Raw genomic sequence first — 14620 nt, forward strand, 5'->3', positions numbered from 1 at the left:
CCTTTTTTTTCTCTTTATTTTCTTTGATAAGCAAACTTAGTACTGGTATTGTTGGTCAAAGGATATGCACAGTTCTATAGCCCTTTGGGTATAGTTCCAAATTATTCTCTAGAATGTTTAGACTAGTTCACAATTTCACCAATATGCATTAATGTATCTATTTTTCCACATCCCCTCTAGCATTTATCATTAAATTTTTCTGTCATGTTAACCAGTCTGATAGCAATTGTTGTACTTTGCATTTCTCTAATCAGAAATTATTTAGAATGATTACTGATAGCTTTTATTTTTTTCTGAAAACTACTTGTTCATATCCTTTGACAATTAATCAATTAGGGAATGACTCAGTTTTCATAAATTTGGCTCAGTTCCCCATATATATGCTAAATGAGGCTTTAATCAGAGAAAGCTGTTATCAAAACATTACCCCAACCCAGTTTCTTGCATTGGTTTTGTTTGTGTAAAACCTTTTAAATTTAAAGTAAATGAAATTATCCATTTTATTTTCCATCAACCTCTCTACCTCCATCTCTTATCCATAAGCCTGACAGATAAAACTTTCCATTTTCTCCTAATTTACTTATGATATTACCCTTTGTTTCTAAAGAATATATCCATGTTGATAACTTGGTATGTGGTGTGAGATATTGGTCTATGCCTAGTTTCTGCCAAACTGCTTACCCATCTTTTCAATACAAATGTTATTTTGGTGTTGTTATATGGTGGTAAGTAAGTCATGGAACATAACTGCATTTGAAGAATTAAAGATGAATATCACACAGAGAGCAATGGAAAGCTGGAGGGTGGATGTGATCAAGCTAAAACATGTAACCAGTGGGGTATTCTGAAGAACAGGTGTAAAAGATACTATCAAAGAACTGAATGGCAGAAAAAGATGTGCCAGTAATATGGCAAGATGCATGACAGAAAGGATGATCAGAGTATTCTCTTGGAACCTCTGAAAAGTCAAGAGAAATCAAAGAAGTGGCTCATCACTATCAATAGTGGCAATGAGATGCCATGCATTTGGGTAAATCTGCATGGTTTTTACTTAAATCTTTTAATCACTAGACATGCTCTTCTAATACTCTATGGATTTTTTTTCTTCTTATTTGCCATTAGTTGGGTGGCAACATCTTGGATACTATAAACTTCACTATTCATTTGTCATCTATCAATGCCCCAAAGCCTTCTCCAGTTTCTTTCCATACCCCTGTATTAATCAATTACCAGCCATTTAGGAGAAAGCTACGCTTAGCTCTCACTTCCTGTTTTCTCATCATTCTTCTCCATCCTACCCTGTTCATACCCACTCCTTTCTGTTGGGTCTTCTGGAATTCTCAATCCATGTGATAAACTTCCCTTCATCCTTGACCTCTTCCTACTACGTTCCTTCCATCTACTAGGCTGTGCTGAGATTTGGATTCTCTCTGATAACACTGCATCCCACGTGATCCTCTCTGGCATTGGCTTTCCCTTCCCTCAGACCTACAAACACTGTTTCCAAAGAGAGAATGAGAATACTCCTTGATCTGCACTACCAGAGGAGTTTGTTCTTTGTTTTAACTATAATAACATCAGATGAATAAGCAAGTGGTGGAAGAATGAAGCCTCTTTTTAACCTACTGACTAAAATGTTGGGGTAGCTCTTTTGGTTCATATGCAAAACAATAGAAATATAGATTTAGAATTGAAGGGATTTTTACTTCTTCATTTCACTCATTTTACAGATGAGGAAACTGAGACTCAGGGGGACTGAAGGGTTTATCCAAGGAAATAAATAGCACAGCTAAGATTCGAATTTGGATCCTCTAGTTCTAAATTCATTTTTTTTCTACTTTATCATATTTCATCTCTACAGATTGAATAGTTATCATTTAGTTAATTACACAACCAATTCATGATTTAAAGATGCAGGCACGCCCATCTTTGGGGATGTGACTGTTTATTATCCTTTAAGTAAAGGCTAGTTGCTAATAGTTTATGTTTATATGCTCAGTAGGTAAAGCACTCATGATGTACGAATTCTGGCCATTTTTCCCAACACAGGCACTGGGAGTGGCATCAATGTACCCAGGAATCGTGCACATCCCCCCCTACTTTGGCAATGCATAAAATCCAGCTCATTTCAGAAGTGCTAATTTTCAGGATATATTTGAATTTGCTCCTCAGGCTATGATTGGGCGATCCCTCGTCTTCCCCACTTCCTTCCACAAGCACTTGTATATTAAACAGTGGAAAATAAAACAACAAATGCTATTCTGCTGAAAGATAAAAGCACAATCTATATAAAGTGAGAAATAAGAAATGAAAATATGGCCTGTGGATTTCTGCATGCTGAGCCTTATAAAATGTGTGCATGAATTTCTGCTCATAGTGAGTGTGGTCCAACATTAAACAAAGCATGGGGCATGATTATGGGCGATAAGATCAGTAGTTGGAGAACATGCAGCAAGCTGTTTTACCCACACTGAATATAATTTCACTCTTCTGATCTATTAGACCCTCTTGGTACACATCTTTGTAGAGTTGTGCTGGTTCCCAGGAATGTATTAAAAAAATAACAACCCTATAGGCTATCACTAAAATTACCGAATATATTTTTAATGTGCTGCGTGTTGACTTGCCTGCCTTTCGTTATATAAGAAATAACTGTCGATAGTGTCATTTAAATCCCTCTCTTTAGACTTGCGGATGCTAATGGTTGGGCTGTAGAACTTCAGTTTTTTCTGTAATCGTTATTCCTGGTTTCCTGCTGTGGAGATGTATTGAACATAAGAAATTAGCTGCAGTGAGAATTAGAGGGTGTAAGTCTGAGTCATGTAAATGCCAAAAGCTTTTTGTGACATTTTTCAGACTTTAAAAATGGAAATATGTTATTTGCACAGTAGTTCCTGATGGAATATGACACACTGCTGAGATGTGGTAAGTTTCAGATTGGGCTTCAGGCCATTAGACGCTGAGTATGGGGGAGCCCCTGGCCTGGAAAGAGGAAAGAAATGGACGGCTTGGTGCATGGATGGCATTTGATGAGGAGCCAAAGACTCTTCGCTAGATCAATGGCAACTGCTAATGAGAATGAAGAACTTGCTTGAACCTGTTATTCAGAATGAAGGCTTAAGAATGTAATTTTCAAGCTTGATGTCACTTTTGTCTTTATTCCAGATAACCTTACATCATCATCATTAGATCAGCATGTACAATTTCAGTGGTTTCAGTACATATTTTACCTTTCATATTTTAATTAGGGCTCAAGCTCTTTAATTCCATCGAAATAAGAAATCTTTGCAAAGAGATTTTAAGCCTTTGTTGTTCATTGAGAAGGCCAGAGGATGAGAGTGAGAATGCATAATCATTTTTTCTAGAGGAAAATGGAGAATTCCCTTCTGTCACTCTGGCTTCTTGCCTCTGAATTCCCACCTATTTTAGCTTCAGTGGGAGGTCTAATAGGGACCCAAAAATCCTGTTCTGTTTTGCCTTAAGGAAATAAGGTGAATATTTTCAGTTTTGGGGGGGAATAGTCTAGGAATGTTTTTCTCTGCTAATTCCTTGACTCTCTTATTAGAGTAGGGGAAACACAGAAGTAGAATATTAAGTGAGGAATGCTTGTTTAAAGACTCTTCTTCCAGCCCTTCCCTCCTGAAGTTCTACGTTTCAATATTAGGTTGTTTCAGAGAAGGTGGACATGCTAAGCCCTAGATCAGTTCCCATTTCTGATGCTTCTACCCGTTGGATTGTGGACAATGGATTGAACCCTCCCTAAGTTTCAATTTCCTAATTTATAAAATGATTTTGGCTCTTGGAATCCTTCCTAGCTTCAGATCTATGAGTCTTTGAAGCCGTTTAGGAGAAGGAATTTATAGGATTGGAATCTTCAGTACTGCTTTGGGGACTTTGTTTTAAAAAGCTTTGGGTTCAGGTGATTAGTGACCAAGAAATATTGAGATCCTTGTCCTTACATGTAGAGTCCTTCCTCTTGGCGTATATTGAAGATGATAGTGATATTCTCTGATCCTATGATATTTTGCTTGATTTAGATCATATATAGACATATTTAAATGCACAAAAGCTTTGGTTTCAGGTGATTAGTGACCAAGAAAAGATAGAGATCCTTGTCCTTATATGTAGAATCCAATTGTAGAGGTTTTCCTCTTGGCATATATTGAAGATGATAGTGATATTCTCTGATCCTATGATATTTTGCTTGATTTAGGTCATATATAGACATATTTAAATGCACAAAAGCTTTGAATAAGTTTCTGCATTTTTCCTTGATGTGACATTTGCATACTTTGAGGTTTACCCATCAGTTGCAATTGAGGCGACTTTGTTCTGCTAACAATGTGCCACTTTGTTGAATTCTATTAGAGGATTTCTAGACAGTTTTAATTATTGCTCACCTTGGTGTCAAGTTGCTTTCTCATTATTAACTAGTCATCTATTGGCCCAGTGGGGTTCCCATAGCCTCCAGGTTTCTTAAGAGATGTCAACTCAGATTATCTGCTCTTATTTTACATAGATTAAAACTGAAGTTTCTTCTAAACAACCTCCCGCTGTTAATAGATGCAAAATATACCAGGACACACATTTATGTAACCTGCACTCTGTTAGCAATTGTAGTTTTTCTTAATTAGTTTAGGAAAAGAAAGCTAGTGATAAGCAGCAGTATATTAAGAAATGTATATTGTATGTTATGCCCCAGCGTGTTTTTAGTGTTATGATTGAGGTTAGATGACTTGAAATAGAATCGACTTCTCAGTCTTTACAGAAAAGATCTGTGTATACAATGTAGACAACATAGTTTGAAATGTTCTTTGTTTTCTTGCTAATTTTTGTTTCAGAAACTATTATAAAAGGGGGTTTATTTTTGGTTGATTTGTCCTTAAAGAAAGAGTTTAGAAATTATTCTGGTTTATTTCAAAACAAATTGCACACATATGTTTGCAATTTGTACATATATTATATATATTAATATTTATTATATATATATCATATATGTATTTTTATATACATATATATGAAACTGTATTTTGCTGGAAATCTATGTTTACAAGTAATCTAGTAATTCATAGACTATCTAGATGAAAACTTTCTGTAAGATAAGAGAGTGGGTAATATAGTTGGAAATATGATACAAAGTACTACACAGTTCACTGTATTTATTTTTATTCACATTTAAACTCTTTAGCATCATATAGTCACTTTCAGATGAGAGATTAGAATTCATTCAATAAAAGGTGCCCCCAGAATCTTAGTGCAGTTAAAAGATTAAACCTGCACTAAGACTTTTGGGGCATCCTCTATTTGTATTTCTATGAAGTAATCCTTGAGTTTACATTCTGTGTGGCAGGAAAAATACAATCTGGAGGAATAAGACCTGAGTTTGAATTCTGGGTCTGTCGTGAAACAAGATTGTTGTATTCCCTTAGGCAAGTCTCATAGCCTCTCTGAGCCTCAGTTTTCACATCTATAAAAATTAGATGTCAGATATATATAAGATCTTTTCCAACTCTACAACCTTGGGTTATATTAGTTTAACGATAATAAAATTTAATTTTTTATTATTCTTGGGGATAGGTTTCATTTGTAATTCTTACATATAGTTCATGAAGTGAGAGATCACTTCTATTAAGAAAAATCCAAATTTTCATTATGTAAATAAAGTAAGAGAATGCATAATTTAATGAATACAATATATGGTTATTTAGAACCAGAGAAAAGACCCAAACTTATCAACTTTCATTTAGAAGCAATTTAGTAATCAGTAGGCTATAACTGAGATATTATTTGGAAAATTGATTATTGATAACTTGACACCCTTCCTGGAATTTTTTTATTATTTTAATTTTGCCTTTAATTATATCAGAGTTATTCTTCACATTATTTTCTTTCAATAACAAAAATCTAAAGAAAGACCAATCTAAACACAAAACAAATAAAATATTTTAATTATGGATCTGATTTTATTTGCACTGAATGATATTGAATAATCTGAATTTCAGTACAATTTCATGTATGGAAATGAGGCAGAAATTCTCTTCACTTTTAATGGAATGTGACTTGCCCTGAATTTCTGACTTAATTCTGTCACTAGTAGATTTTGAAATATGTTCTTTTCTTCTCTGCTTTTTTTAATCTAATAAGTTGTAAGTCTTTTATGTTTTTCCATGATAAATATATATAGTGTTTTTTGGGTGACCTTTATACTTGATTTCCCAAATCTCTTTTTATTGCATATGGTGCAGATTGCCATGCAAAATGATGTTTATTAAATTAACAAATAATTTGGAATGTTTTGTTATTTACTTATATTCAGTAAAACCCCAGATAAATACTAAAAATGTTCAAAAGAAAAAAAGCCTGTATTTTTTTGTTACATGTTTTGCTATGGGACTAACACAGATTGATTTTCAATTCTTCTATTCCTCTACACTAAATTTCACATTAATTCTTCTAAGTTGTGCAATGATTCTTTATCTCTTTCAAATTCTCATTAGCCTGTCTTCACAAGGGAGGGGATCACCACTATCATCATCATTGTCATTGTCATCACCATCATCATTATCACCATCACATCATCATAATCACCATAATTTTCTAGCTCTCAAGAGATAATGGAACTGGGTATAGCAGTGACTATCATGACCCCTCCTGTCTGAAGAACAAGTATGTTACATTTGACCCATCTCTCAGGGTTTCTCAGTACCCTAAAATGTGACTGGGGGTTTCAGATCTCCATTCCATTGACTCAAGTACCTACCAACCCATATATTCCCAGGTATTTTGAAAGCCAGATAAATTTTTACAAAGGAATATTTACTTTAAAGATATAGTCTATGAAAATTCCCCTCCAATGTTTGAGGGGGCATAATTACCCATTTTGTCTCTGAGTATAGGAGATATATTAGGTTAATAACATAACTAAATGCCTCTATAGTATGTTTATATCAACTCTCTTGAGTTTGCATCCCAGCACCCTGACTTTTCAAAGCTTCCCTATATCCCTGGCAACATCATTTTGTCTTGAGATTTTTGAGGTTTTGTCTCCAATGCTATGGTCTTCAAGCTCCTGGACCTGGTTAGACGGCTACCTGTGTCTAGAACTGAAAAGTACAAATGAAACAGATCAAAAGCCTAAGCCTGATTCCCTAGGTTATAGGACCCGTCTTCTTCCCTATCTCCAGCTTAGTTTAAGGTGCCCATGATGTGGGTGAACAGTATCTTCACCTCCCTGCTCATTACTGAAAAGAGAAAGTGCCACCGTCCTAGGGTGGTAGTTCTAAATTTTACACCTATTTTGGACACTTAGACAATGGAAAGAAGTTGTTCTCCCTAAGTGATCATGGGATGCAGGAGATCTTCTCTGAGAAGCAAAATTCTGCTACCTTCCACTTGGGTGCTTCCATCTACAGGGGAGCCAAATATATGTCAATCTTCATTACATGTGTTTTTGTAGTGGCCAAAGTGATTCATGGAGTTGCTGTAACATGTTTCACAAGGTAATGACACCAGATTTCACCTTGAAACAAAGGTTCAACTTTATATTGTTTAGATTTTTCTTCTTAGATGAATTTTTCTAGACCTCTTTATGTTTTCTGCTGGGGTCACTCATATGTCTTTTGTTTCTTGATTGCATAGAAACTCAAAAAATATGCATGGATATTTTCACTTTCTCCTTGTGAAAGGTAGAACAAAATGTCTTCCTTTCATTTGTTTATGGCACATAAATTTCCATTAGGCATGGAATGGAAAGGGCGATGCAGGTAAAATGCAAGTCACCTATTTAAGAATATACATGAAGTGTAGTGTTATCCACTCATTGTAGAGATGAGGTTCCTGCCAGTGGTGTTCCAGAATTAACCAGCAGGTGACATGTCTAAACTTGAAGTTCTGGACCTATGTTTTTGAAACTGCTGAAAGACAGAAACTTTTGAAAGACAGAATTCAGAATAAACACCTTCTTTTTGTTATCCATCACCTTGGAGGAAGCCAAGCAAGACTGAATTGAGTGCCCAATGCCTGGTTATTGGAGTTTTAGTCCTTCCTTCAAAACCCAACAATCTCTTGCATCAAGTTGGGAACCATTTCTTCCAATACTATAGTGTTCTAAAACTTGTAGGTACATAATGCCACAAGAATATTAGCAATATAAAGAACCTTTGAAATGTTGGTGCCATAAAAGAATTCTGAATTTCCCCAAGGCATTCTAGCCTGTTTAACTCCCCCTTTTATAAATATGTGTGTATATACTGATATTTGATGTTTATATATACATACTAATGTGTGTATATATACGTGTATGTATATATGTATTTATAAATGCATATATATATGAATGGAGTGAATATATATATATATATATATGGTAGCTCTCCTTTCAATGGCAAAAAAGTCGTTCTTCCTAATATTGTCTGAAGTGATTATGGATTTCATTTATGAGACACCAACATTTGTAGAAAACACTCTAATAGAACCTTATGAACAAATGGGATCATCTGGAGAACTTGACTTTCGGGAAATTCTCTTTATATTGGACACTCTATTGGATTACCTTCTTGTCAGTGACGAGCCCTTTTCATGTGTCTCTCTCACCGTTTTATCCATTTCTAGATGTAAGTGTTAAAATAAACATTGAACAAGGCTGCTTCTGTTGCTACATTTTCAAGGACTCATAAATTTGGCATCTGCACTAAAAACATGATGTTGGAAATTCCTTTAAGGCCACATTTTACCCTACCAAAATGATTGCTTAGTCAACAACAATGAACACAGTGAGATCTTTTATTCCCTACAACTTTAAGTCAATTATGTGATAGAAAAGATGAGGTCTACTGTGGAATGCAACTTGTAAAAACCTGCCTGTGCTCTTTTAATACCCTTATTAAGGATACCTTCAATATATATGTAGATTATCCTCATAAAATCTCAGACACTGTTATTACTAAAGTAAAAGCAACCGAGAGAACATTAATAAGTACCAACCTATATACCTATTTTCTTTCCCTCTAATTTTCAACATTTCCCCATCTATTCTCTTTCCCTGCTTCTTACACAGAAGCTTATATTTTCCACATCCTTATAAAAAGCCTTCTTTGATCAGACTATCTCTCCTCATTAGTGTCTTATATCTTTTCTCCTCTTCTTGGCTAACTGCTTGAGAAAGATGAAAACACAATTGGGGAGGGATTAGCCTTGGAAAGGAGAAGGGCCACCTCTTCATAAGAGACTGACGGTAAGAAAGGAAAGAGCAAGGGATGATGTTCAGAGGTTTTAATATGAAGAAACTAGAAAGAACTCACCTCAAATGGACTCCGTTTTCTCAGTAAAATGAGAGGTAAGATCCTCCATGGAAAAAGGGAGCAGTTTAGGAAGTCTGAGGACAGAAAGAAGAACTGAAATACCCTGATTGTGAGACTTTTTCCATCTCTGTTCAACCACTTGTACAAAGGGTCAGAGTAACCAGAGATAATACATGCCTGACTCGTCATTTAGATCATGCCCTTTAACAATGGTGTCCCACAGGCTGTCCTGGGTTTTCTTCTCCTATTGTACTACTTCATTTAATGATTGTGGGAAAATCATTTATTATATAGTTTTAGAAAAAAAAAACCAACTGTTATCCTCCTTAAGTCCAGCCCTATTTTTGTACCAATGGTCACTCCCATAAATATGAAGGCTCTCTGAGACCATGGAAGATTAGCAATCATCGGTGACTTTAGGAATGAGTATGGACAGGACTGACCAGAATAGGATCACATTGCAAACAATGAATCCCCTCTGGTCCAGTTTGGCCACAATTCAGGCTCTTTCTCGGTGTCCAGAAAATTAAGAGGGTGAGCTTGGTCTTAGCGTAGAGAAAGACTTGGACAGGGTTAGAATTCACCTAGGAAACCCAACAGTCTAATAAATAATCTCTTGGATCTGTCAAGTATCTGCTTACTAAAAACTAAAATATCTGGTGAAAATAAGGCTAGGAGTTCTTTGATAAAGTTTTCCTTTTTCTCTTCTTTTTCTTCCTACTTTTCACCTCACTTTTCCTTAGACAAGTGGTCTGTGACTGCCCAGGAGCCACCCAGATATGCTGGTGGAGATGGGCAATAGTTCTATACTTATTCACTCAGACTTACCTTATATTAGTAATGAAAAACTGTATTTTGAAGATAGTATGGTGAGCTTTGACGAGGCTTCCATTTCTGAAGTTCTCTTGCACATATATGAGGTTTTGATGAAATTTGAAGGGGAGCATTTCATCATCCATAAAAAACTGCTGTGAGACAGAACAGAAAGAAAGCGTAGAAGACAAAAGATGTTTTATATTCAAAAACAGCTCTTTCCACTATCTGTAGAATATCTGTGAATTACTCTCACTGACTTTTCCATTAGACTTTCAGTGGGAGATATGGAGGAAAACTTCAAGATTCTTTCTTTCTCGGTTCCTTTCTTCACAAGCCTGGCCAGGTTGGATCTTGCAGAATGTAAACACATAAACAAGACAAGAAAGAAAATCTTTTCGCCAGATATGTAGTCATTTTTGGCATTATAAACTAGAGGCTAAACTTATACCTGAAATGTAATATATTTGCTGTATTTTTCCCTTCACCTCTCCTAGAGAAGGTAAGCAATTTAAGCAATTTGATATAGATTATGCATGTGCAGTCATGCAAAACATATTTTGATATTAGCTGTGTTGTGAAAGAAGGAACAGACCAAAAACCAAAACAAAATAAAGTTAAAGTATGAAAACTCCGCTTTCAGATTCATTAGGTTTTTTTTTTTTAAATTTTCAATTCTAAATTATCTTTCTCCCTCCTCACAGTCTTCCTTGAGAAAGCAAGCAATGATAAAGACTATACATGTGTATTCGTGCAAAAATAAATATTTCAATTTTAACCCTGTTATGAAAGAAAACAAAGACCAAAAATATACCCAGGAAAAATGAAGTTAAAAATACGTGTGTTTCTATCTGCATTCAGATCCCATTAATTCTTTCTCTTGAGGTAGATTGCATTGTTCATCATAAGTCCTTTTGAATTGTCTGGGATTTTTTTATTGCTGGGAATGGCTAAATTATTCACAGTTGATGATTATTCAGAATATAATATTCTTTTGGTTGTAAAGTCAACTTTGCATCAGTTCATAGAAGTTTTTACAGGTTTTTCTGAAAAGCATTCTGTTCATCATTTTTAGAGTATAATAGTATTCCATAGCAATCATATACAACTTGTTCAATCATTCCCCAGATCATAGTGATCCCTTCAATTTCCATTTTTGCTACCACAAAAAGAGATGCTATAAATATTTCTGAACATATTTTGTACTTTTTCTTTGTAGAAAAATCTCATTGGGATACAGAGTTAGTATTTCTGGCTATGAGTATGCACACTTTTAAAGCTCTTTGGACATAGTTCCAAATTGTTCTCCAGAATCATTTCACAACTTCATCAATAGTGCATTAATGTCCCAATATTTCCATATGACCTCAGATCTTTGTCTTTGTCCTTTTCTGTTATACTAGTCAATCTGATAACATTGTAAGGAGTTGCTCAAAGTTGTTTTAATTTAAAATTTTCTAATCCATAGTGATTTTAAGCATTTTCTGGGAATATAGAGCTTTCATTTCTTCAGAAAATTTCTTGTTCATATCTTTTGACCTTTTATTAATTGGAGAATGAAGCACTTTAATATAGTTGACTCATTTATCTATATATTTGAGAAATAAAGCCTTTATCTAAGAAACTTGCTATAAAATTCCTCCCCACTTCACCCCTTAATTTTTAATTTTATTTCTGATAAAGGCTGTATTGGTTTTGTGTGTGCAAAACCTTTTTAATTTGATGTAATAAAATTATTCATTTTACTTCCTATATTGCTTTTGTATTTTTTGGAAATTAAAAAAATAATTTGGAATATTTTCCATGGTTTCATGATTCATGATTTCCCCCCACACCTCTTCCTTCCCCCCTCCCAGACATGATAATGAATTCCACTGGGTTATACATGTATCATTGTTCAAAGCCTATGTCCATATTATTCATATTTGCAATAGAGTAATCTTTTAATGCCAAAACCCTAATCATATCCCCATCTTACCATGTGATTGATCATATGTTTTTCTTCTGCATTTCTATTTCCACAGTTCTTTCTCTGGATGTGGATAGCATTCTTTCTCATAAGTTCCTCTGAATTGTCCTGGATCATTGCATTGCTGCTAGTAGAAAAGTCTATTACAATTGTTTGAGCCACAGTGTACCAGTCTCTGTGTACAATGTTCTTCTGGTTCTGCTCCTCTTACTCTGCATCAATTCCTGGAAGTCTTTCCAGTTCACATAGAAGTCTTCCAGTTCATCATTCCTTTCAGCACAATATCATTTCCATCACCATCAAATACTACAATTTGTTCAGCCATTCTCTAATCCATGGACACCTCCTCATTTTCCAAATTTTTGCCACTATAAAAACCATGGTTATAAACATTTCTGTACAAGTCTTTTTCCTTATTGTCTCTTTGGGGTACAAACCTAGCAGTGGTATGGCTGAATCAAAGGGCAGACAGTCTTTTAGCACCCTTTGGTCATAGTTCCAAATTGCCCTCCAGAATGGTTGGATTAATTCACAACTCCACCAGCCGTGTATTAGTGTTCCAATTTTGCCATATCACCTTCAACATTTATCATTTTCCTTTGCTGCCATATTGGCCAATCCAGTAAGGTGGTACCTCAGAGTTGTTTTTATTTGCATTTCTATAATCAGGAGGGATTTAGAATACTTTTTCATGTGATTATTGATAGTTTTGATTTCTTCATCTGAGAACTTCCTATTCATATACCTTGACCATTGGTTGATTGGGGAACAGCTTGGTTTTTTGTGAATTTGACTTAGTTACTTATGTATTTGGGAAATTAAACCTTTGTCATAGGGTTTTGTTATACTAATTTTTCCCAGTTTGTTGCTTTCCTTCTAATTTTGGTTGCATTAGATAAAACTAGATATTTTGCCTTCCTGAATATAATATCCCATGTCTTCCAATTCTTTAATGTGGAAGTTTCTAAATCCTGTGTGATCCTGATTGTAGCTCCAAGGTATTTGGTATTGGTTCTTTCTGCCTGCTTGAAGTATTTTCTCCTTGTCTTGGTTGTTCTTAAATTTAGCTATTATAGTCCTAGATGTTGTCATTTGAGGATTTCTTTCTGGGGGTGTTCTGTGGATCCTTTAAATTTTTATTTTATTGTTTGAGAATATCTCAGCAGTTTTCTTTGATAATTTTTTTTTGTATTATGATGTTAAAGATTTTTTATCTTGACTTTCAGCTAGTCCAAGAATTCCTAAATTGCCTGTCCTGGATCTTTTTTCCCCTAGGTCAATTATTTTTTCAATGTGATATTTCATTTTTTCTTCTTTTGATTTTTTCATTTTTCCATTCTTTTGATTTTGTTTTATTATTTCTTGATGTCTCATGAAATCACTAGCTTCTATTTTTTTTTCTAATTCTATTTTTTCAGTTCTGATTTTTCTAATTTTTCAGACCTGATTTTCCTCTGTCAGCTTTTGAGCCTCCTTTTTTATTTCTTCTTGCTTTGCTTTCATTTCTCTTCCCCATTTTCTCTCTGCATCTCTTAATTGGTTTTGAATTTCTTTTTGAGCCCTTCCACTATCTGTGTCCAATTTATATTTTTCTTTTGGACTTTACATGGGTTTGCTTTGCTTTCATTGTCCCCTTCTGTATCTGTACCTTGCTCTTTGTCTCCTTAAAAATTCTCTAAATTTTGGTGATTTTTTGTTGTCTGCTCATTTTTCTAACCATTTTATAGGTACACTGTATTGTCTGGGAAGTTAGGGTACCCTCTTAAACTTCAGTCATTTCTTGACGCTCTCCTTAGCTTTATTTCTGAGTTTCTGCCAGTTTCAGATCTTTCAAGATGGTATGATGGCCTGAGGGATGGGAGTTCTGAGAGACACCTCCCACTGCTAATTCAATTAACACTTGAGATGGCTGATTGCTGAAATTCTCATCTCAGTCTTGAGTGAAGTTTTTGGTTTCAGTGTGTGCCTGATCAAATCAGGCACACAGTAGGTTTTTCTGTCCTGGGGCTCCACCTTGAGTTTTTGGCAAAAGGATCAGATCCCAACCACAGTTTTTCGTCAACCAACTACCCCAAACTGGGACCTATGTCCTTATCACAGGCCCAGACTGGGACTCCTGATTTTGCTCTGGGCCCTCACAGATCAAGCTACTTCAGCAAAGATTTCCCTGGGCTGGAAATACGGACTTCACTGAAGGTTTGCTTGGAATTTCAAGGAGTATACATTGGCTTGGACCTCTGTTTTCCCAGGCAGGGTTTCAGACTCTGGATTTTGGCTTGGGCTAAGGTTCAGAATCTGGTACAGCAGATGTGAGCTGGGGGTGTGTGGCTTGCTCTTGGCTTGCTCTTCACTCCTTGTTGTAGCCTTCTGCTGTCTCTGTTCCCTTCTCACCTCAGAGCTGCAGATATTCTCTGCCTACCTTTTAGGTTTTTCTCTTCTTGAAAGTTGTTTCACTCTGTCTCCTTATTGGTTCTTTTACTCCTGTATTCATTTTGTGGCATTATTTTAAGATTTTTTGGAGAGAATTCTTATGAAGGTT

The sequence above is a fragment of the Monodelphis domestica genome, chromosome 3 (genome assembly GCF_027887165.1).
Source record: "Monodelphis domestica isolate mMonDom1 chromosome 3, mMonDom1.pri, whole genome shotgun sequence".
NCBI classification, from domain to species: Eukaryota; Metazoa; Chordata; class Mammalia; order Didelphimorphia; family Didelphidae; genus Monodelphis; species Monodelphis domestica.